Consider the following 23242-nt stretch of genomic DNA (forward strand, 5'->3'; position numbering starts at 1 on the left):
ACCTTTGGTGTTTTTTAATGTGTTTTTTTGTATTTTTCACATCTTTCTTTTGCTGGTGCTGTAGGCAATTTTTCATGTTGTCCCTATTTCTAAAAATTGAAAAACAAATAAACTTTTTATGAAAACAATTTGGAGGTCTATACAAAAGGTTTTTTGAAAAATCTTTGTGTTCAGATACCTTATGGCCTTCTGTGGTCCTTCTTCAGGTCTTGCGAGGAAGCTTGGGTGGATATATAGAAAGAGATTACACATAATTAGTATAGACTGTTCTTGAATCTCAACCTATTCACCTCTAACCTTTAAAAGTCAAGCAAGAAATGTGAAGGCAGTGATTCACGTTCAAGGATATGATGCGCTTTAAACTAGAGTGAGTTTGGTGACAGCAAGTAAATCTTGCACAGCTCAGTGAGCCCTGCCTCATAAACATCTTATCTGTGCCAGCCAGTAGGAATAGCTTGAGTAATATTCAAGACTGGAAACATCTAAAGTGCTTGAGAATGTACAAAAGTGAGTTTTCGCATTTCAGACAAATATTTTGATATTTTCTGATGCCTAGAGGGAAGTGATGCTGATAACGGATTCACTCAAGTGCTATTGGGCCGATCTATTTCTAGATGTGCTTTTAGAGTGGGTTTTTAGACAGTGTTTTTGCATTGCTTAGTAATTGGGCAAAATTTTGTCAAAAAGTTGCATAAAATGGCGTTAAGAAATTAAATATCTCTTACGTTAAGAGGGCGGTGGAGTACATTTGTGACAATATGTGTTTTTCTATGAATAATAAAAATTATATATGGCTGGGGGGACTGCACTACAGCGGGAGTTTTATGCTATGGTCGGGACGGTACTGCCAGCCTCTGTATACTATTAGAGACCGTCAAAAAAGGGTTGCACAGCGACCTAAAGGGCACATGGAGAGAGGTGAGTATAAGTAGTTTATTAATTTTATAACCGCTCATTCATACACTAAACAATATTTATTCCCGATATTCAGTTACCACAGAAAACCGAACCACTTTACAAGACAAATGTAGGTTTCAGACGAGTATCAAGCAGATATAAAATATAAAAGTGCATTTATCTAAAAATTAGGACAGGCATAACGCAACCCTATTAATAGCTCTTTTAAGTGAACCTGTCACCAGGAATGTAATTTTTAGCCAATCGCCTATGCTATGCTGATTTTAAAAATGCCTTTGTCAGCATTCTGAATCATTTCAGTGGTTTATATAAGTTTAATTCACATCACCTGGCTCCCTGCAAACATCGTGTGGTGAAATCCTGGGGAGGGGGCAGCTACAGCCTATGTGTACCTGTGCCAGTTTCCTCTCCCGAGACTTGCTACATGCTGCTGGCAGGGAGCCAGGTAGTGTGAATTTAACTTAAATCCTATAAACTGCTGAAATGATTCAGAATGCAGACGAATGCATTTTAATCAGCATAGTATAGGCTATTGGAACCTGTTACAAGCTAAAAATCACATTACCAGTGATAGGTTCGCTTTAAGGTGAAGCCACAGTTTTTGTCTGATAAGAAAACACATACACCAACATCCCTATGTTCACTAAAAGCAAAAATAGAAAACCAATCCATTGAGAAAGAAGTTCTATTCATACAATTTCAGTTTAGTTGCATAGGATTATATATATTGTAATGTTGGGAATCTTTTGCCATGTTGATTAATTCTTTTCTTAGAAAGAGTATTTTTGACCATATGCATCCAATATGGGGAATGTCCAGCTAAGATGTTCTTCAACTGCTCAGAATACTATAAAATACCACACATCGTAGTGTGTACTTCTTCCAGACATTGTGAGATAGGCAGAAATTAGTAAATTATGAGTATGACTTCCTGTATTTAAAAAAATAATACTGTTTTCTTCCATTTCTTCCATTCTCACTGGACAGCACATTTTTGGTAACTGTTTAGAGAAGAGATCCTGCTGTGGCTCTATTATCTCTTATTTGGTTGGCCAATACTAGGTAGCAGATTGTGCCTCTACCAAAGCATAAGCTAAGTGCATTATAGTCAAAACATGAGGCCCATTAATTTTTTTTTATTTAACATACAGTGGGCACATTTACTAAGAATTTAGGACACTGCACTAAAAGTGATTTGCCCACGTATAATGCTGGGTGCGCCAGATTTATTAAGAACATGCGCCAGAAATCCTGAATCTGGCGCTTCCCTGCACTGGCAAGACAGAGTTCACCAGCTTTTTTATGGTGCACCTTTAACATAGGGTGTGCGACAGACTTTGCATTTTAAATCTGGTGCACAGTCCGACTGAGTGCCTGAACGCCCCCTAATTTATGTGGCATGTGCCTAGTGCAGCTGTGCAACAAAATGGTCGCATGCAACACATTTGTGGTGCAGACACTTCTTAAATACCTGTACAAGCAGTTTACACCTAAAAGAACATGCAAAGTCCATCAGAAAACAGGCGCAAAGCCCTTAGTAGATGTGTCACAGTTCATATGTTGTTCCTTGTTGCACAACTGTCTTTAACCCCTTCCCGACGCGCGCCGTACTAGTACGGCGCGCGCCGGGTCCCGGTGCATGGAGAGGGCTCGCGGGCCGAGCCCTCTCCATAGCCGGTAAGTCTTTGCTGCATATTGCAGCAAAGGCTTACCGGTAACACCCGCGATCGGTGCTAGCACACTGCATTTGGAATTTTTTTCCCGCTTCCCAGTACGCGCCATGGAATATTAAATACCGTCACTACGAAGTGCAATTTGTTACGCAGAAAATAAGCCATAACACAGCTCTTTATGTGGAAAAATAAAAAAGTTATAGATTTTTGAAGGTGGGGTGTGAAAAATGGAAGTGAAAAAAACTAAAAAAGGCCAAGTCGTTAAGGGGTTAACGAAGAACTATTTTTTGTGAAACAATTATCTAGACCTGTGTCTATGTAGAGCAAGTTTGATCAATTTTTCCTCAGAACACTCTGTTTTATGTATTCTCATATTCTTCATCTGTAGTACTTGTTCATCATTCAGAATCATGTAAAAACTTGTGGAAAGCCCCATCACACTGAAGTCATTCATAATACAAACATCGTACAGGAGTGTTAACAAGAAGTTCAATCAATAACCATTTGACGAGTTGCATTTCATTTCCTTGAGAACAAAACATTGTTTTGCAAAATACAAGTATTGCATATATTTTTCTTAAAATCTATATTAAATTAGAAAAATGCTCCTGTTCTTTGAGGGCTCAATCAATAATGCAGGACGGCTGAGTCAGCAGATTTTAATATTGGCTCCTAATACATGTCAGTGGTGACTTTTGGCAACTTGATGCTGATTTTTTTATGTAAAGCTAATTATTGGTAACAATTATAGAAAATAAATTCAAGTGTATGTACCTTCATATTTAATTTGTATTTAACAATATTAATTTAGCATTATATATTATAACATTAAATTATTTAATTTTATTTTGCAAATTAAGGCTTATTTTAAAGAGAAACTGCCATCATATTAACCAACCTAAAATAAATACTTCATAAACAACTATGATTAAAAATCATTGCTCTTATCCTACAAGGATAGTATAATATTGACCTTAATGGCCTCTATATAGTACAGTACCCCTTACTTTAGCCAACCACCCCCAATGGACCTGTATAATACACCCTAATGCAAATCTGCAACATTTAAATCCCCTCCTTCTCCTGTAGTCTCCTCTCCTCCAGCCTCCTAATGTCCTTCAGCAGCCCCCTTTTGTGGGTATTAAACAAAAAAACACAGTTTCTTACCTTCCCTCATTCCTCTGCAGTCACTCTCTATTCTCTCCAGCTCCGACTGACTCGAACAGGGGCGGCGCCAGCTGCTGGCATGATCAACCCTCCCTAGGGTTAAACTACCCAAGGTGTCCTGAAATTATTAGGATGCAAAAATAAAAACATTATAAACATGTTAGGTACCAAAATACTTAATCTATTAAAATATAAAAATCTCATGTGGTGAACATTGTAACAAACAGAAGTCTGAATTGCTGCATTTATGCCTCCCATAAATTTTATTAAAATATTGTATAACTCTGAAAATATGAAAATAATATAATTGGAAACACGAAATTATCACATAAAAATTCCAGCTTGGTACACTGAAGTATGAAAAAGGATGAGAAAAAAGTGCAATTACATTTTCTCATGAATTTCACTAGATTTATTGTATGGAATATTTAAAGACTTAATATTGTTTTTAGATGAGAAAAGAAAAGGTTGGCACTCACCACTTTCTAAAATCTTCTTTTATTTTAAGGAGCGTTCCGGGACGAGTAGTTTCGCGCTAATCTTAGTGCTTCATCTTGCCAAGATGGGTGCACAATAAGGAAAGCAAAGCCCTGATGAAATAACTGAGATGTGACCTGGACCATACATGTTTAACTGCAACTTCCTACTTCACTTCCTACATATGGTACTACAGTTAAACTTCTTGAGGAATGGAAGATGCATCTCTATCAGCCTGCTTTCAATCTGTGGTTTCAGGACCTCTGGAGGACCTTCTGACTCCTGAAGGTCCTGAAATGGCTCTTGTAAACATGTCAATTGAGAGCAGGAACAAGATGTCCAAGGATTTCATGGGTGAAGGCACTACTCAGTATGAAATGTGGTGGGTGTTTTGGGTGGTTATGGCACCCCTAGAAGGCTTGGGCCCAAAACCACCTGTATTATGATCCACTACTGTCTGCATTATTCTAAAGATTTTCACACTCAGTTTTTTTCTCAGAATGCCATCTATGATTTTAATCCATGCTTCACTGAACCAATATTTTTTCCACTGATGATGCTGTGGAACCAGGTGTTTTGCTTTCTAAACCATTAGCTTTTGGGGATTTTTTGTATATGTAAAAAAATGACAACAAAGAAAGGACAAAAAATGGGGAAATTAAAATATAAAAGACACACCTGTGTGAACAAACCATAAAAGGAGAGAAACCCTTACAAGCTGCAAAGTATGATGTTTTCATTTATTTCTGTTAAAGCTGTAGACAAATTATACATTTGCTGCTGAGTTTCCCTATCGGCTGGGGGTCAGTTTAATGGGGTCTTTTATAACAAAGCAGAAAACACACATAGCTCTAGTGGGGTAGTTGCACTGCTACATTCAGTGGATAGAGGACTCTGAATATGCTATAAAGAATTTTTGCTCCATTAACAATTATTCTTTCTAACTTGTATAAATACATGGATCATGAAAGAAAGCACATCATATGCAATAAAATAATTCATTGTAACATTGTCAACTGCTTAATAATCTGCAATCCTGTCTCTGCTTTGCTGCAGATCGAGTGAAAGGGTCTGCTGCTTGGAAACTGCAATGCAGCATTATGCTGGTGGAAGAAGATTGAAAGTGACATCCTTCAGGGATTTCTCCAGGTCCTGCTTCAGCTTTGAAAATGAGAGTTATATAGGTTCCCAACATCAATCCTGCTCTTCGCAGCATTAACTAGTGAGCCTCTAAAATGCTGCTGAGTAACAGGAAGCCTGAAGTCCAGCTGAGCTGATAAATGAATAATTGGTATTCAATGCCTTGCATGGCCTAGTTTGCTTTCCTTCTGTGGATTATCGTATTAAACATTGGTTGAATTCATTGAACGTGGGTTATATTGCTGTTCTCTGACACCATGCATTCTGCATTATTTAACCATGTTATGTAATGATATTGCTCCCCATGGAACTAGAGAACTTCTTTCATCTTTCCGAAGGGTCATAAAATGCACTTGGGTTAATTGAAAGGGGTATTCCGGGAATATGAACGTCTGACACAAAAACCCATGATGATATAAATAAATAAATACAACAATACTCAATGTCGTCAGTAACAAAACGGAGCTTAAATAATTAGATTTTATGATTTAGAAAATGTATGGCCTCTCTAAAGTAGGTGGAGTTATCACTAAGATGGCCGCCACTGAAAACTACAAGTTCCATGATCCTTTAGTTCTCAGTAACTCCTCCTGCCACTTATGCTCTGCTCCCAGTGATGATCTAACAGGTTTTCTTGCTCTGTTACCATAGTAATGATGTGTAACTGCCATCACCCAAACACTGACCATACTGGATGTACTGCAACCAACCGACTACAGCCAAACTTGGTGGTGATCACATGACCCTGCCCAGGCAGGTACAGGACATGTGACCAGCAGCCATCTTCTGTCCTGCAACGGACCGCATGGAGGAAATTAACGCACTGATTAAAGGGCCAGTAGCATTTTAATTCTTCATTACAATCTATGTCACCAGCATTTTCTGATAAGGGGAGCAACATTTTAAATAACAACTAATTACACATTAGCTTATATTTTGAGTGTCCACTTGTCTATTTATTATGCTGATTCCTGGAATACCCCTTGAAGGGAGGATGACCTGTTGTCTGTTCTCTTTTTACATGGACAGGAGTCAAAAACAAGTAGACTGAAATACAAATGGCGTCCATGCAATTCTTGATAAAAGGGTTTGTATACCTAGCCCAGTAAAGAAAGCAACAATTCTGTAGGCCACTGGACCTGTGTTATCAATTAAGTATATCCCCCAACAGCACTGAATATGAAGAGCTATATCCCAAAGGGTATGATGTCCATGTTGCTTGATGCTTATAGACTATAATGATTATGTTTATATGCAGGATTACTATATTTGAATAACCAGGTAAATGTTGTATACACTGTCCCAAGATTAATGAATCTTCAGCGTTTCTCAATAACAATGACTTTTATTATTTATATTTTGTTCACAAACAATTGGATTATGTGTTTCAGAGATGAACTATCCCCTTTATCAAGTCCAAAAGATCATACACGTAGGGGGACTAGACATGCGGTTGCGGTGAATGCTTCTAGAAATTTTGGATCACCTAGGGAGAGTCTTGCCGCACATGCTTTGTGTTCAGTTATTCTTGGGACATGTCCAACGCATACCTACTTATACTCTGTCCTGTCAACACTTTCTTGTGCTGGTTCCTAGGGGACACTGCAGCCCAGTAACCATCCATTGCTGATTGCATCCATAACCTCCTGCACCAATGATGTTCCTGTCATAAGTCTACGTCAGGTGAGTAGTACTAAATTTTGTATGTGTCACTTATAACCTATTGGTGGAAAAAAAACTATTTTATTGCAGACCCTGATTTATATCAATATATTAGAAATTGCCCATGTCTCATGACAGAATAGTGCAGGTCCTAGGTTTCCAGCAAAGTAATTTCTAATTGCTGTAGGAATGTTATGCTCAGAGACTGGCAAGAACCTTGAGAGCATGACAGTTGATGACAGTAGAAGACAGAGGTGGCTTTAAATTAATTCTGTTACTTAATTTTAAGTGAAATGAAGTAAAAGCTATTTGTTAGTTTGTAATGATAGGTTGAGCTTAGGGCAGTTCACTTCTCCGTTTTTTTTAAGCCAAAGGTTTTAGTCTCCATCTGCCACTTTTCCTGAAGTGGGTAGGCCTTGACAATAGAGGGTTTAGACTGCATCAAATTTTATCACAATTCGTGCAGAGAAATTGAGTAAACAGTAGCTTAAATGTATTTCAGCCCCTAGCCAAGGGCAAGAGATGTGTCTCACAATAAATTTAGACACATCTCACTTCAGTCCACACAAGTGGGAAACACCATTCTTAATACATTTCACCATCATTCATTTCCCATTGTCATTTTTGGAATGGTTTCAAAGTAATCATTCAACATAAAGTGTGCTAAAGACGATCTGGCAGCAGCTTTCTTCTCATATCCATTCAGGACAGCTTAGGCTTTATTTAAATGTGCAGCAATATAGATGTTAGCTTTTTTGTGTTTAACAGTTTTGAAAAATGTCTCAATTCAGTAGAATTTTTTTAAATAAATTACAGAGGACTACAGTTATGCCAGGCTTCTGGGGTAGTGAACCCCCTGGACCTGCGCGGATGATGACACAAGCCGACACATGAGTCTAAGTGGCACCCGGTTTTCACCAGACCCCGCAACAAAGCGGGTTGGACTTGCTGCAGCAGGGTACCACCATGTCGTTCCGCAGGCACGACTTGTCCACAGTGGAAGCCAAGGTTGAGGTACAGAATCAGCAGGCAATCTTGTGATCAGGGACAGGCAATAGGTCAATACAGGTGGCAACAGTTCAGGATCAGGGATGGAGCAGGAAGTCAGGGCTGGCAGCAGAAGAGCAGAATTGGGAACAGGTCGGGGGTCACAACGGGAGGTCAATACACGGAACAGCTTTCTCTTAGGCATGAGCACAAAGATCCTGCAGGGAACACAGGAAGGGCAGTGATAATAAAAACTTAAACTTAACAGAGCCGTCACGCACACGCCCTATCAGCGGGGACGCGTGCGAGGAGCCGCAGCTGAAACCCGGTGAGGGGTAAGTAGCACAGCGGGGCACACAGAGGTCTCCAAACCGCCTGCGACCCGAGGCACCCGTGACAAGTTACTTGGGCAAAACAGAAAACATTATCCAAATAAGGTTATAAGGTTATCATCAATAAAGGTCCAATACATTTGTTATACAATTAGAAATATTCCGATCATTGCTTTCACATTGGATTATGTATTTTGTCACAGCTTGGGCCCAACACATCTTGTACTATGCTGGGCTAGTTGACTTATTCTTACCTCATCGGGAGATCTTCATGGGTTTCCTCTCTAAAATATTTTTGGTGTGACCTGCTTTCCCCCAGATTCCAGGTAGGAATAAAAAGTTTTCCACTGCAGAATCTGGTTGGAAACTGTATATGAATTCTGTGTGAACATGCCCTTTAAAAGGTTCTCAATGCTATGAGACTATGACAGTGATGGCGAACCTATGACACGCGTGTCAGTGCCATTTTCACTGACACGCGGCCGCCAGAGGGTTAAGTTTCATGTACACGGCCAGGTGCAGTAGCGGGAGGCTGAGAGATTGCGCTGAGCTCACAGCACTTCCCCCTCCTCCTTCTCCCCAGGGCTGGCCCCTCCCCCCTGTGTGAGCTGTGCCGGGGGTGTCATCACAGGGCACAGCAGGAGAGGTGACCCGGCCATCAAAACATTGAGACTCCTCTGCAGTTCCTGATTGCTGCCACCCTCCACAGCTCAGTCAGAGACCACATCGCAGCTGCCCTGTGTGATGTCCCAGCAGCTGCCACCTGTACACTGACCATCTCCACAGCAGGGGTGAGGAAGGACAACTACTCCCATCATACAGTGAGTAATGTCAGTGTACCTCTGCCACCTCTACACTGACCATCTCCACAGCAGGGACCAGGGAGGACAACCACTCCCATCATACAGTGAGTAAGGTCAGTGTACCTCTGCCACCTCTACACTGATCATATCCACAGCAGGGACCAGGAAGGACAACCACTCCCATCATACAGTGAGTAATGTCAGGGCTTGTGTGTCAGTTTTGTGACGTACAAGCCCTGAAAATCGCAACGCCTTGCAAATCGCCAGACATTGCGATTATTTTGCTCCTCACACCTTCTCCATGCCAAGAGGGCATGAAGAAAATGCGGACAGCGGCGCGTGTGCCTTTGCTATAACTTGTGAACTTTCATGACTGAAAGTTTGCAGGTTACTAAGCAATTCCACACGTGTCTGATTGTAACCGATTACAATGTACGATTTGCACATTGTAATAAATAGATGATGTGGAAAATCCCCATATACTGCCATACTGTAGTATGGCAGTACATGGTAGTATCAATCACACATTTGTAGGGTTAAAGTACCCTAGAAGTAAATAATATACATATTTGTTATTTAAACTATAAATATCACAAAATTATGGTTTTTTTTGTCAAGGTGACACACCACCCAAGTTATACTCAGTTTTTTGGCGAATTTTGACACACCAAGCTCAAAAGGTTGCCCATCACTGGACTATGAAGCAGTGGAGGACAGTGGTAGAACCAACAGAAGGTGGGCAGTTCTATCATCTACTATCAAAAAACAGTCCCATTAATACTTTCCTAAGCTTAGAAAAATGACTAGGAAAATTTGTTGTGGTCTCACTGAACTAAAAAATTCTGGTAATTGAATTCCAAATTCATTAGGCAACAAATACCAGAACATACACTATGGTCAATGAAGTTGTACATTTTATTATGGTGTTTTCATTGTTAAAAGGTCATGTGGCTTATATTGTGTGCTTCATGTTCCTATCACCATCAGGGAAACTGTAGTTGGAGCTACCGGTGTGCCACAGTCCTAAACTCCTCAAACTGCATTCTTATTGCAGATGTTCCATGTATAAAGAAAACACACAAGGTAGGAAATACATTTATACTGCCAGATTATGCTGAGCTACTAGGAGCCATTCCCTTCGGTGGTCTTGAGCAGACACTTTAAGATATTTTTCCCACCGCACCATAGTCATAGTCAAACTGTGCTCCCAAACAGCTGCTGTCATGATTCTTCTCCTGCTGTTAGTTATCAAAAAAAAAACTCTCCTAATGTAACTGAGTGCAGTGCGCTACAATTTATTATCTCATCAGGATAAGGGAAAGCTAAAATATTGTTAAAAGAAATAGATTTATATTAAGTGATTTATGGGATAGAGCACGTCCCTCCCGAAAAGAATAAAACAATGATATATCAAAGCATCTCCTTTACACATTAGAAATGTTTAAAGCTGGGCGGTCAACAAGCCTCATAAGTAGTGCACAGATGGCACCATAGTATTGTGATAAAATATTTCAAAATTTGCTGTCAAATGAAAAACCTGTTATCTTATTCTCTGGGGTGTGTTTTTAGTACAAAATTGAATTCTTCATAGTATTTATAATATAGTATAGAATTCTAGAACATCATTTCTTATACACATGTATTATTGCTTCTTCATATGAATGAATCAATTAATGAATGAATAAATTGACAATGAGGTGTTACTATTGCCCTTGAAAATGGGTCATTTTGCCAGAGAAGAGAAATGCAGGAAATTCTTATACTGTAAAAGAGTACAGAGTTTAAATAAACTGATAAATGCTGCCTCTAATATTGTTGTTTGCAGCCTCTCTCTGCTCACCATGTGCTGTGAATCAGTAAGAGTCTGTGAGCTCCGTGCAGGGGGCCTGGCTGCAGCCACAAAGCAGAGACAAACAGAAATCTCATCTGTACAATCTCATCCAAGATGGCACCCGACCCTAAGTCAAAAGTTACTGGGTCGTGTCTAGGGTAAACTGAAATTGTGTACTGCAGGACTAGAGACAGGTTAGACTTATATCTGTGAAATGCTGCATTTTTGTTAATAAAAGTGAATTAGAGAATGTATTATTTTGTTATCCTCCAGTGTTCCTAGGCTCCTGTGTTTTCAACGTTCCTACGCTCCCGTGTCTCCACCGTTCCTATGCTCCTGTGTCTCCAACGTCCCTACTCTTCTGTGTCTCCAGCATTCAATCGTGTCCCTGTGTTTCCAGTGCTCTTCCGTGTTCCTGCGGTGAGTTTCCGGGTTCCTTTCTTCACTGTACACCCGCTGGCATCCCGGGCACGGACTGTTTCCTGCACTTCCACCTTGGCTGCCATTGCCGGCTAGTCGCACTGTAGAACGGCCTGGTGGCACCCTGCAACAGCAGGACAATCCTGCTTTGCGGTGGGCTCTGGTGAAGACCAGGTCCCTCTTAGACTCCGGTCTACAAAGCCTACTGTGTTTGGCACCAGCTCCACCACACCCCAGCAGTATATATTGCATCCCAGCTAGCACCGGTGTATATATGTTGTGAGCCATACTGAAGAGGTTAAGGTAGACAGATATGTCCACCTACACCTGGGCCAAAAGAGAAAAAGGGCCTATTCTAGTCTCATGTAAATTTCAGATTTATTATAAGCAAACAGTTTCATTTACATTGTAAAGTACATGAAAGTATAAGGTATGTGTCACGGTTTATAAGGAAGCAGAAAATTGTATAAAGAGAGCAGCAAGAACTAGGGATATAGGAAAGGGAAAACTGTCTCTTACTCTAAGGCTAAGCTAGTCCCTGCCTGTGGGTGATGTCGGCTTATGCAGGCTAGCTCCAGACACAACAAATTCTCTCTCTCTCTCTGAACACGAAGACCTTTCCAGATAGTAGGAAAAGGACTAAAGTATACAAGGGTCTGCTGTACTAAACTTGGGCCCCCCTAACGAAAAGAAAAACTAGCAATCCCAGCATACACACAAACACACAACAAATACGGGGAGGGTAATAGAGAGGACAGGCATAACAAGAAACAACTAAAGCATTTCCACAAAACACTCACTATTAAGACAAAGGGGAACACAAGAGAACAGACAAACTTCACAGAGTCTCTCACCACAGTCAGAAAAACAAGCTACTAAAAGTATAGATGCCCAACAGAACAGAGCCAGGAATAAGCTGCAGATACAACAATACCTAGAAAATACTGAATGACAAAACCAGCATTAAATGGAGCCCGGCCACTACTGAGCACAGTGGTAGAGAACTGAATAGTAAGGCCAGAGGACTCTGGTTCAAATCCTGACAGTTTAACAGTGGAGGAAGTAACTTTTTTATTGTAGTCACTAATGGTTATTAGGACTTCACTTATCCTAATGAAAGTGCACACACACAATAGGCAGAAGTGACGATGACCATTACCTCATTTGAGTCACCTGTCAAGTAAATCCATCGCAAGTACTGTAAACCAAAACTCCTAGCTTTTGAATAAACTATTACTAGGGTTCTCAGAAATTTTACAAAAAATGATCATTTATAACCTGGAGACATGTTTCTGGCAGCAGATTATCTACTTTATATTCATAGGATCTGCTATTTCAAAAATGTATTTTGACCTAACCTCAACTTCTGCCAACAGGTACAGAAAAGCGTCTGCCAAATGCAACTGATCATTGACAAAATCAGACATAGTTGTGGGTTTACCAGATTTCAATCTGTTTGCTAGAAACCTAAAATACTAATCCGATACCATATTCTCTTCCCATAGTGCCTCCGCATAGTATAATATTGGCTCCCACATGGAATTATGCCCCTGACCAGCAGAATATCAGGATCCAATTTGGAATCTATTCTGAATAATTTTTGTGCAACCCACCACTGTATAATGTTCCCTTCTTATAGCCCCCATGTTGTACAATCCCTCCCTCCTGTGCCTCTACTGTATATTGATCCATCCCCTGGCACCAATCCTAAATAATTTCCTCCCTGGAGTCCTCTACACTTTTGCTGCCCTCCAATTCATTCTGTGGCCCCCGTACTGTAAGACGCTCCCTCTTGAGACCCACCAGCTGTAAGGTCCCTCATTTCCCCTCCTTATTTGGATAATATAAAACATTCTCAGACAGAAATTGAAATCTGGCACTGTCCTTATAAATAGGTGACATCACAATGAAATGAATCAAATGACTTCTCAGTTCTGCTTCATGAATATACATTTGTAAATGAATGCCTGGGCAGCATCTTCTTCAACTTGGTGCATATACAGGCAGTCCCCGGGTTACGTACAAGATAGGTTCTGTAGGTTTGTTCTTAAGTTGAATTTGTATGTAAGTCAGAACTGTATACTTTATTATTATGATCCCAGTCTAATTTTTTTTGGTCTCTTTGACAATTGGATTTTAAAAATGTTAGCTTGCCATAAGAACCAGGATTAACAATAAAGCTTCATTACAGACAACTGGTATAGCTGTTTATTGTAGCATAAGGCTAAAGTACAGTAAATTACCAAAATCCAGAGCTCTGTTAAACTCAGAGCTCTGTTAACTAGGGGTTGTCTATAAGTCGGGTGTTCTTAAGTAGGGGACCGCCTGTATGTATTCTGCTATCTGACATAAGTAGGTTGTAAAGGGGGGAGCTTTACCTCTGCATGATACCACCACAGAGAGGGTGCGGTCCCTTGAAATATTACATGGCCAATATAATTCTATTTAAGAGGAAGTCTCATGTCTCATGACTGACATCATCTAAAAAGAGACTATACATATATTAGCTATAAGGGAATACTGATATTACCTGGGAATGATAACTACACCCCATTCTATAGCAAATAACTTGACTTGATCCTGAAATTACCTCTCTTTTACAGCAGCTTCTGCAGGCTTTAGTCATCCAAGCTGACTGCTCAAATATGAAAAGTCAATAAGCATTTTGCAAGCCAACTGTTGGCAATGGAAAGGACTTGTTCTTCCTGCTGTCTATAGCAATTTGTGCTTCCTTCAGCAATATCACTGATCTAATTCCTTTCAAGCAATTACTATTGCAGAAGTAATGCAGAATTAAAGTTTGCATAGAGGCTATTTCATATATAATATTATACTATATACACATGTATTAAACCTATAATTTAAGGTGTTCTGTTGACTAGTTCTGGATTTTGTCAAGTAAATTTAATGCTGATAAATGCAGTACTGTATTCTGAAGCTCAAACTTTCTCTACATATATAGTAGGAAGGGAAGGGGCTTTAAGGGAATTGGCCTAACAAACCACTGCCAGAATATTATGAAGCAGTGTTACACCTTCTAGTTATTGCTTCTTTAATATCTCAGTGTGGTGGCATCACCCAGAAAATCAAATTTGAAGGGATTTGTAAATTGGTTGGGTAAAGTCCAGAAGGAGGAGAGATTAACACTGAAGTCAAGGTGGGGGAATCTGAATGACTCCTCCTCTGTGATTGAAATCATGTGATGTCCCAGGATGCAGGACTATCAATTACAGTGAAAGGGACGTTCTGAGGAAGAGAGGGCTTGACTTCAGTTAAAATCTCTGCCTCCTTGACATTATAAAACCAATTTATAATCTAATAATAATTATTATTATTTATATATACACAGATTACGCAGCGCTACACAGAGCTTGCCAAATCGGTCCCTGTCCCCAATGTGTCTCACAATCTAATCATCCTACTAGTATGGGGTTTTTTTTGGAGTGTGGCAGGAAACCAAAGGACCAAGAGGAAACCCACACAAACACTCACTTCAAAGTACATTTTCTTGCAAGAAACATGATCTGGAAGGTACTCAGCCTTCTCACCATTTGTTTTAATGATTGGGACCCGGGCATAACATACATGCTGGAGAGGCGGAGGAGTGAACACTGCTCTCCCCCTCCATAGGGACTTTTGGTGCCTAGCTGTACATATGGGCATCTATGGGGATGAATGTCCTGCTGCAAACTGTGCGGACGCATAACTGTCCCAAGAATGTCTGTGTAAATGGGGACTAATACATATGTTTCACAAATGTTGAAAAATTTTTCCATCCTTGCATAAGAAAAGTTTTCTAGCGGAGAAACCATATGAATCTCCCTCTCCCCGCCAGTTTCGGAGTTTCTCCGACCCACATGCCACTATGCATGTGTCGGGCGGGTGTTGGGTGGGCTGGGGTGTGAATGGCCGGTCTATCAAAATTACTGTAGCCTCTCCCGGAAAAGCAGCAGAGACTATAGCAACAAACTCCGCCAGTTCTGATCAAAACTGACAGAGTTTTTGCCCATATACACTAAGTAACTGGTTCCTCCTAGTGTTTATGGGCAACGGAACGCCGGTGGGGAGAGTTTTAACCTTTAAAAAAGTTACACCTTTTCGAAAGCAACAACGCAAAAATAAATGAATACATTTTTGAACATTAGCTACTTTTTTGTGTAACTAAATAAGAGTCTGCTGCGTAAACTGTAACAAGGATAGATTTATAGAGTGCCCTTTTTTATCTAAACTGTTCTAGTTACTCATCACAACCAATTAGAGCGCAGCTTTCATTTTCCTACAGCAGTTTATAAAATTAAAGCTGAGCTCTGCCATGAAGAACAGTTTTGCTCTCAGACACTTTTTTATAAATGAGGCCCATTGATCTGTCAATTAATGATGATGTCATCCAAAGGGGGTAAGTGCTGAATATATGTTAGTCTGCCAGCAACGAGGAGATTAAATAGTTTGGAAATCCCAGGGTTTGGCTTTTTATGGTTTAAATCGAATCCCTCGCTTTTATCCGGAAGAGAAAATGTAAACGCTCCCAGTGGGGAATGACCATGGTGGTCCTGATAATTATAAGATGTGCTGTGAAAATGACAGCCTCGAGTCTGTAGCTCTGTCTGCCCTCTCTTTTATGCACAATTATTTGCGTGGGTTTGAGGGCGCCCAGGCAGCAGGGGGTTGGAAAATGCCGAGTGCATGAATAAAGAGATGAAGGCACCTGATGATCTGACTGCCCACAGACTGGAAAAGGGCAGAGTGTTTGTGGGGATGTGTAGGAGGACAGATGATTTCCAGATTATTCTTCTGGGTTCTGTTTGGCTAAAGATGAAAAAAATCATCAAGAGTAAAGTTTAGAACAATGTTTTGAAGTATGCATTGTGTAAATTGAAGCTTCTGTTACTTTAGGAGTATTTATTAGTTTATCAGCCTGATGCTCTGTAGCACTTAAATAGCAACAGTGTAGAATGGCACTTTTTTTAACATAAATTTTTATTAACTTCATTTTTAACAAAGAAAGTCAAATACAAAAATCATAGTCAGACATTGCAATTGTACAATATAGTAGCTGCACAATTCACAGTTTTACAAAGTTGTTACAACATGGGAGTGACGGTACATGGATATTTTATAGTAGCATAAAAATACCAATATGACCACAAATGCATGAATTAATACAGAGATGATCAAATGTTTATGGATATGCAAATGAGGCTACAAGTGCATCCGAGACGGGCTTAATTTGCCTTCTGTTAATTCAGAAAGCCATGACACAGACAAAAGGTAAAAATGTTATTTCATTTTTACATTTCATTGTTAAATTTTTTACTTATATGCAGCCAATTGTTAAGATTCTTTTTTTGCTCATTAATGTACACTCTGTAGCCCATCTTGACAGGAAAAAAATAACGTAGATATGTTTGCTAATTTATTAAACCAGGAAAACTGAAATATCACATGGTTATTGCATGCTGTCCATTTTCTTCTGATCCTCCTTGAGATGTTCTGCTCCTTCATTGAAGCCCAGCTGTATTTAATTCAACTGATTGGACTTGATTAGGAAAGGCATACACTTGTCTATATAAAACCTCACAGCTAACAGTGCTTGTCAGAACACATGAGAAACATGAGGTCTAAGGAACTGCCCAAGGAGCACAGAAACAGAATTTTGGCAAGGCATTACAACAGAACTTCTGCAGAACCGAAGGTTCCGAAGAGCACAAAGGCCTCCATAATCCTTAAATGGAAGATGTTTTGGACAACAACAACTCTTTCTCGACCTGGCAAAACTAAGTAATCATGGGAGAAGATCCTTTGTGAGAGAGTTAAAGAAGAGCCCAAAGATCGTTTTTGTGGAACATTTTCCCATCACTGCAGTCCTCCACCAGTCGGGTTTGATTGTGCACATTTCCCACCTATACTAATATGGACTCCTTTATTCATATGTTTCCTTTTTCCATGGGACGAACTTTTTATTCTTTTATTTATTTCTTTTACTCTATTTAGTCTTTTTTGAGAGAGGGGTACTTTTCCCCAAATCGCGTTGTGACTTGAAGACCTGTTATTCAATAAAAATGTAGTTTCCATTTCTGAGTGCGCCATTCAATTAGACCGCCCCCACAAGCATTATCCTCAGTGCAAGATATATGAAAGCTCCATACAATTTGCAAAAAAACACATGAAGGACTCCCATACTATGAGAAATAAGATTCTCTGGTTAGATGAGATGAAAATGTAACTTTTTGGTGTTAATACTAAGCGTATGTGTGGAAAAACCATGCACCTGCCAAATACAATCCAGTGAAAAATGGTGGTGGCAGTAGCATGCCATTCCTCAGCTGTGTTTTTCAGCTGCAGGGACAGGGTGACTGATTTTGATTTAAGTAAATATGAATGCAGCCAAGTACAGAGATATCCTGAATGAACATCTCTTTAAGAGTGCTCTGGATCTTAGAGTGGCCCGAAGGTTTACCTTCCAACAAGACAATGACCCCACGCTTAAATAACAAACAGTGTCTTCAATACATCTATGTGACCATTCTTGTCTGGCCCCGCCAGAGCCCTGACCTAAACCCAATTGAGCATCTTTGAGACTTAAAAATGGCTTCCACCAACGTTCCCCCTCTAACCTGACGGAACTATAAAGGATCTGCAAGGAAGAAAGGCAGAGGATGCTCAAATCCAGATGTGAAAAAAGTGTTGCATCATTCCCAACATGACTCATGGCTGTACTCAAGGCCGGATTAAGATAGTTGGGGGCCCTTGGATGCAAAATATGGGGGAGGCCCCCACATAATGTAGCCCAGACATGATACTCATTTAGCATCCATGGAAGGGGCGGTTTGGCTATGTAACCCTCCTGGGGAAATCTCGGTCGGCCGACTGGTACGGGGCTGGTCTGACACCGATGTGGGGCAGGTCTAAAAATAATAAAGTATGTTCTCACCTTTCCGACGCTCCCCACAGCTCAGCTACTTTATCCAGTCCCGCAGGCAGCACCAGGTCCGTACGCCCTGGCAGCACACAGACTATGACTTCGGCAGCCCCCCATTAATTAATATATACAGCCTCCAGTAGTATACACAGCCCCCCGGTAATTAAAATACAGTTCCCAGTAACATATATAGTGTATACTAGTTACTACGGGGCTTTATATTATACAATGGGGGTTGTATACTGTATACAGCCCCCTGTGTACAATACACTCTCCCCTTGTAACTAATATATAGCTCACATTGTAAAATATACAGGCCCCCAGATTAATAACAAGCCCCCAGTAAAATAATAAATCTGTACTCACCTTCTCCTTCTTCTCTTGCGGGATTTCGGCGTCCTTGCACAGGTGGCACAGGGTGTGATGTCACCACACCGCTGGCACCAGGATGGGGACATAGTGTGTGCACAGGTTTACTGATTACCAGCTGGTTCTCTGTACCTGGGGTTAACGGTCAGTTGTGCCGTGGGTCAGGAGGGAGGGCGGGCAAGTGGAAGTTTTGATGGCTATTTGGGCGGGTGGGAGAATGGGAGGCCAGCACAGGTGGGCAGCTCTACAGGTGCCATCAGTAGGGAGAGAAGAGCCTAAGAGAATGGCAATGATAAATTTTGGTACCGCCATCCATCCCGGGCCCCTGTGCAATGCAGGCAGCCGTAGCTGTTGTTACGCCTCTCTGCCACAGTCAGAATAGGTGCAGAAATTCTGCAAGTATTCCAAAGTATCTGTCCCTGGCCTAAACTTTGAACTAAAAAAGTTTACAAGATTTATCACAGAATCTGATGCTAGATAATTCTGCCATATATTTACAGTTCAGTCTAAATTTTAAAAAAAACTATTTGTAAATCTTGGTACATTTCTTGGCACAAGGGGTGGGGAGGATTTTTCATGCAGAATGTAAACCCTGCCATGCCGGATATATCTAAAAGCTCTGTCCTCAGGATATAACTAGTGGCTGACATGTGTCGGGGCAAGTCTACACCAGATGTATCATATGATTGCACTATAGTTTGAACCAGTTGCTGGTTCTGGTTACAGGCAGTGCGCAAGTGGACATGCCCGGGGGGAGAAGTGGGCCGGTGTGGGGTGTTCCTACCCAGAGCCAACCCACTTCGCCTCCAGGCACAGCCACTTGGCATAAAGGTGGTGTAAAAACTGGTGTACAAGCTCTGATAAATCCCCCTCAATGTGCCATGATAGACCCACCTCTTTTCTGCCAAGCCAGCCCCCTTCTTAATCAAATCTTTAAATAGTATCCAAAAAAGTTGTGCATGAGGTGTAAATTTCGCAAGAAGTCTATTTTGATAAATCTCATCCCATCATAGTGACCACCTTTATGTTTCATGTTTGTATTGTTATGTTTATAACATATCTGTTTGGAGCAGTATTGTGAGGGACCATACTTGGAACAGTATGGTGAGGGACAGATGTACTTTAAGGAGGAAAAAATAGTCTGCACCTGGCTCTCATGATGGGAAATGTAATTAATGGCCTGACAAATAGATCACATATGCTGCTGCTGAAGTGCTAATGACAGTAATGATGCATCCTCATTTCCTAACTGGAAAATATCTTTCCATACTTCTGTTTACCTGTCAAATCCTGATGCTTTTTGTAATCCATCATTTAATCAGACAGTGAAATAGTACATGTTTCACATGCCAAATTAAGCAAGCTGAATCCCCCTATGCGGTTGATTTTTCCCACTGTTGGGAGATTAGAAATATCCTGTAGAATATGCTTAAAAATCTGTAACAAAATCCACAATATTTAACATTATATTACATGTGGATTCACTACAGATGTTTTTACTTGATTTTGATCAGGTGTGTAGAGTTGCCATCTGTGACTATAAACCGTCAGTCTGTGCTATGCTTTGAAACATGTTTAATCAATACACCCTACCAAAAACTAATGGTGGCAAGTGAAGTGACGAGGGGGCGAGTAAGAGGGGAGCAGAAGAATGCGGGGAAGTTCACAAAAGTTTTACTGATACACAAAACACACTGGAGAAGGGGGAACGAGAGGGCTCTGGTCCTCATGATTTCTGTGATTTGCATATGAACAAATTAGACAGAAGTCCCATAATCCCCCAAAAGTCCAAAATTAGTAAAAGACCACGTCTAGTGTGGGTGCTCACTCTAAGGAAGATGGTGTGCTCCATTGGGCTCACCCAGGCAGACAGGATGTGTGACATGATCCATAACTAAAGGAAGATTACCAGTCTTCACGGAGATCCAATCCAGCTTTTATAAATAAAAATAGTGAACTGCACCATGCAAGTCAAGGTTTCTATTCTAGCTTTGCACTGTCCTATATTATGGCCCTTTTGATAAATCTGCCACAGTTACTGATGGGAAAAAAAGGAACACCAGCACCAGCCTACTCCGCTGTCAGCTGCACCCCTACAACCCCCTATCCTCCTTCTTGGCATCGAGATGGTGTTTAGGGGGAAATAATCCCAATTACTGCCGGTTCACTAGTAATTGGGATTATTTCGGAACTTGTACACCAGAAAACTTGTGTACAAGCCCTGATAAATCTCCAGATTTCTTAGTTTTCACACCCACAAGGGATGAGACAAGCTGCAGAACATCCAGCAGGTCCTATTCCTGCCCATGTTTCAGGCAGACTTTTGTCTATTGTAATCAACATGTCAGACACATTTAACTGTCTATGACCATTGCTTTTGGCTTGTGGAACGGCACCTGTAGTGTTCAGGTTAGAAAAAGGCAAGTGGGCAACTGGGCATAGCACTAATTATTTGGGTATTGTATGGCACTGTATCTGGGTACTGTGTAGTACCATCTGGACCCTTTATAAATCATTCGCTAGACTCTGCAACATTGTGTTTTCTGTACCTGATGCTTCAGCAAGCATTAACCTCATTAAGACACAAGATGCGGACATATATGGGGTGGGGGGCATATTAACAGACGCAGCTAATTACACTAACTGGACTATCATAGTCTCTGTTTCCACTTGCCTGAGAAGGATTTCTCTTCTTCCCTGGTAATTTACGCTAAATAATTTTCCCTTCAATGTTCTGGGGATAATTAGTTGCCAAAAAATGTGAAGCCACAGCTCTGTGTCAGAAGTTCAGGTTCTTGTCATTAAAATACATTAGGGAACACATCAGATAATTAACCCAAAAATAACTATGACATTAAATGGTTATTAATAGATCCACCATCAGCTTTCATACTCAAAGGAGCTGTTAGGGTTATGACCACCTTGATGACAAAATGAAGCACAAAATCTTTCATTCAGGATTGTTCTTCTATCATTCCCTGTTACAGAATCCTGGAGCTTTTTGTGTTTGTTTGCCTGAACATTGCAGCCCTCTGATACACCTACACGCATATGATATGCAAATGTTGTCTTCAGTAATTACAATGTGTTTCCAAAGTAGTGATGTACTGGCCAAGGGAAACATATAGAAAAGCCACTATCAGGATGACATTTTTCGGTTGCAATTTTGTATACGTGCTACCTGGTCTTCTATATATTTAATCTACAGAAGGTTTACAAATACAAAAATTATATTTACAATCTGTTACAGTATAATGTTTAATGGGGTTTTGCAAGTTTAGCTATTTAGAAATTGTGTATACTCTGTATAGGTGCTAAGTGGGGGGCGTCTGACTGCCATTCTGCACATGAAGCAGCAGTTCAATGTATATGTACACTGCTGCTTCATGCAAAACAATTGGACCACTATAGATAAACAGGTACATAACAGCCTTCTGTTCCAATGTAAATACCCCACAGAAAGTGGTTTAGCTAGGGGTTCAGCATGGGGGCAAAACCCACCTGTTTGCACCCCACCCAGGTATAACAATACTACCACCATATAATAACTCCTTTACAGGCGATCCACACCAAAATGGTTAGTCTTTATTTTTCATGTTTAAATGGCTGCCCATGTTTACAGATATGAATGTTAAGTCTTCCATTCATAACAACATTTTTATTACTACTGCTGTTCCCATATATGCAGCATAGGAGTAGTAGTACTGTGCTGTTCCTCATATTTGCAGAATAGTAGTAGTAGTAGTACTGTTCCGTGCCCATATATGCAGGTTAGAAGTAGTATCAATCAATGGCATAACAAGACCTATACTCTCACTGCCGCTCCCCTATCCTGAATATTACACTTGGTAATATAAATATGTGCTACACAGACATATACACATAGCACTATACTCCTATACAGGCTACGAGGTCTAATGTTGCTCATTTATGCAAAGCCCTGTTTTTAAATATGTTCAGCAATAAATGTCAATTCTTTTTGTGGAAAAATAATACATATAATAATATAACACACTGTGGGGCTTTTTGGGTTGCCAAAACCACCTTGATGAATCTGACGGACAGCGTAGCTCCAAAAACAGACATACAACTGTCCCAATGATAGTCCTAATGCTAAATAACCCCCTATATATCTAACCTAACTTCCAAGTTTTGTTCCAGAGTTGTTGGTTTTTTTACTAGCTAATTTTAGATGTTATTTTGATTATGATTTGAATACAAATATAATTAATAATACAATGAATAAACTCTTTTCTTCTGGGTTATCATGGACAATTGGTTGTGACAAAGATTACATTGTATTATCTAAATATAGAGTATGGAGACTATATAGTTTGAAGAGACATACAATATTTGATTGGATTCTTACAAAAAGTGACTTAAAGGGGCCACTTTCAGTAAATAATTGATATTATTTGTGTAATGAAAAGTAATACAATTTTTGAATATACAAATTCAAAGAAGCTTTATTGGCAGGACCAAATATAAGTAAGCATTGCCAAAGAATTTATTAAAAAATTGGATTGTGGGGAATAAAGTAGGGT

General features: G+C 40.2%; 1 long non-coding RNA gene across 2 annotated transcripts; it reads left to right on the top strand.

Annotated features, from left to right (window-relative positions):
* The first annotated feature begins 5694 nt into the window (after nt 1-5694).
* On the top strand, nt 5695-17484 carry LOC140122174 (uncharacterized). Of its 2 annotated transcripts, XR_011854281.1 has the most exons (5): nt 5695-7058; nt 8940-9177; nt 10147-10242; nt 11264-11410; nt 16836-17484. It is a non-coding gene; the product is annotated as an uncharacterized lncRNA (long non-coding RNA). The 2 variants fall into 2 exon arrangements; XR_011854270.1 differs by lacking the exon at nt 16836-17484 and having other exon boundaries at nt 11264-14246.
* The last annotated feature ends 5758 nt before the right edge of the window (nt 17485-23242 follow it).

The sequence above is a fragment of the Engystomops pustulosus genome, chromosome 1 (assembly GCF_040894005.1).
Source record: "Engystomops pustulosus chromosome 1, aEngPut4.maternal, whole genome shotgun sequence".
NCBI lineage: Eukaryota > Metazoa > Chordata > Amphibia > Anura > Leptodactylidae > Engystomops > Engystomops pustulosus.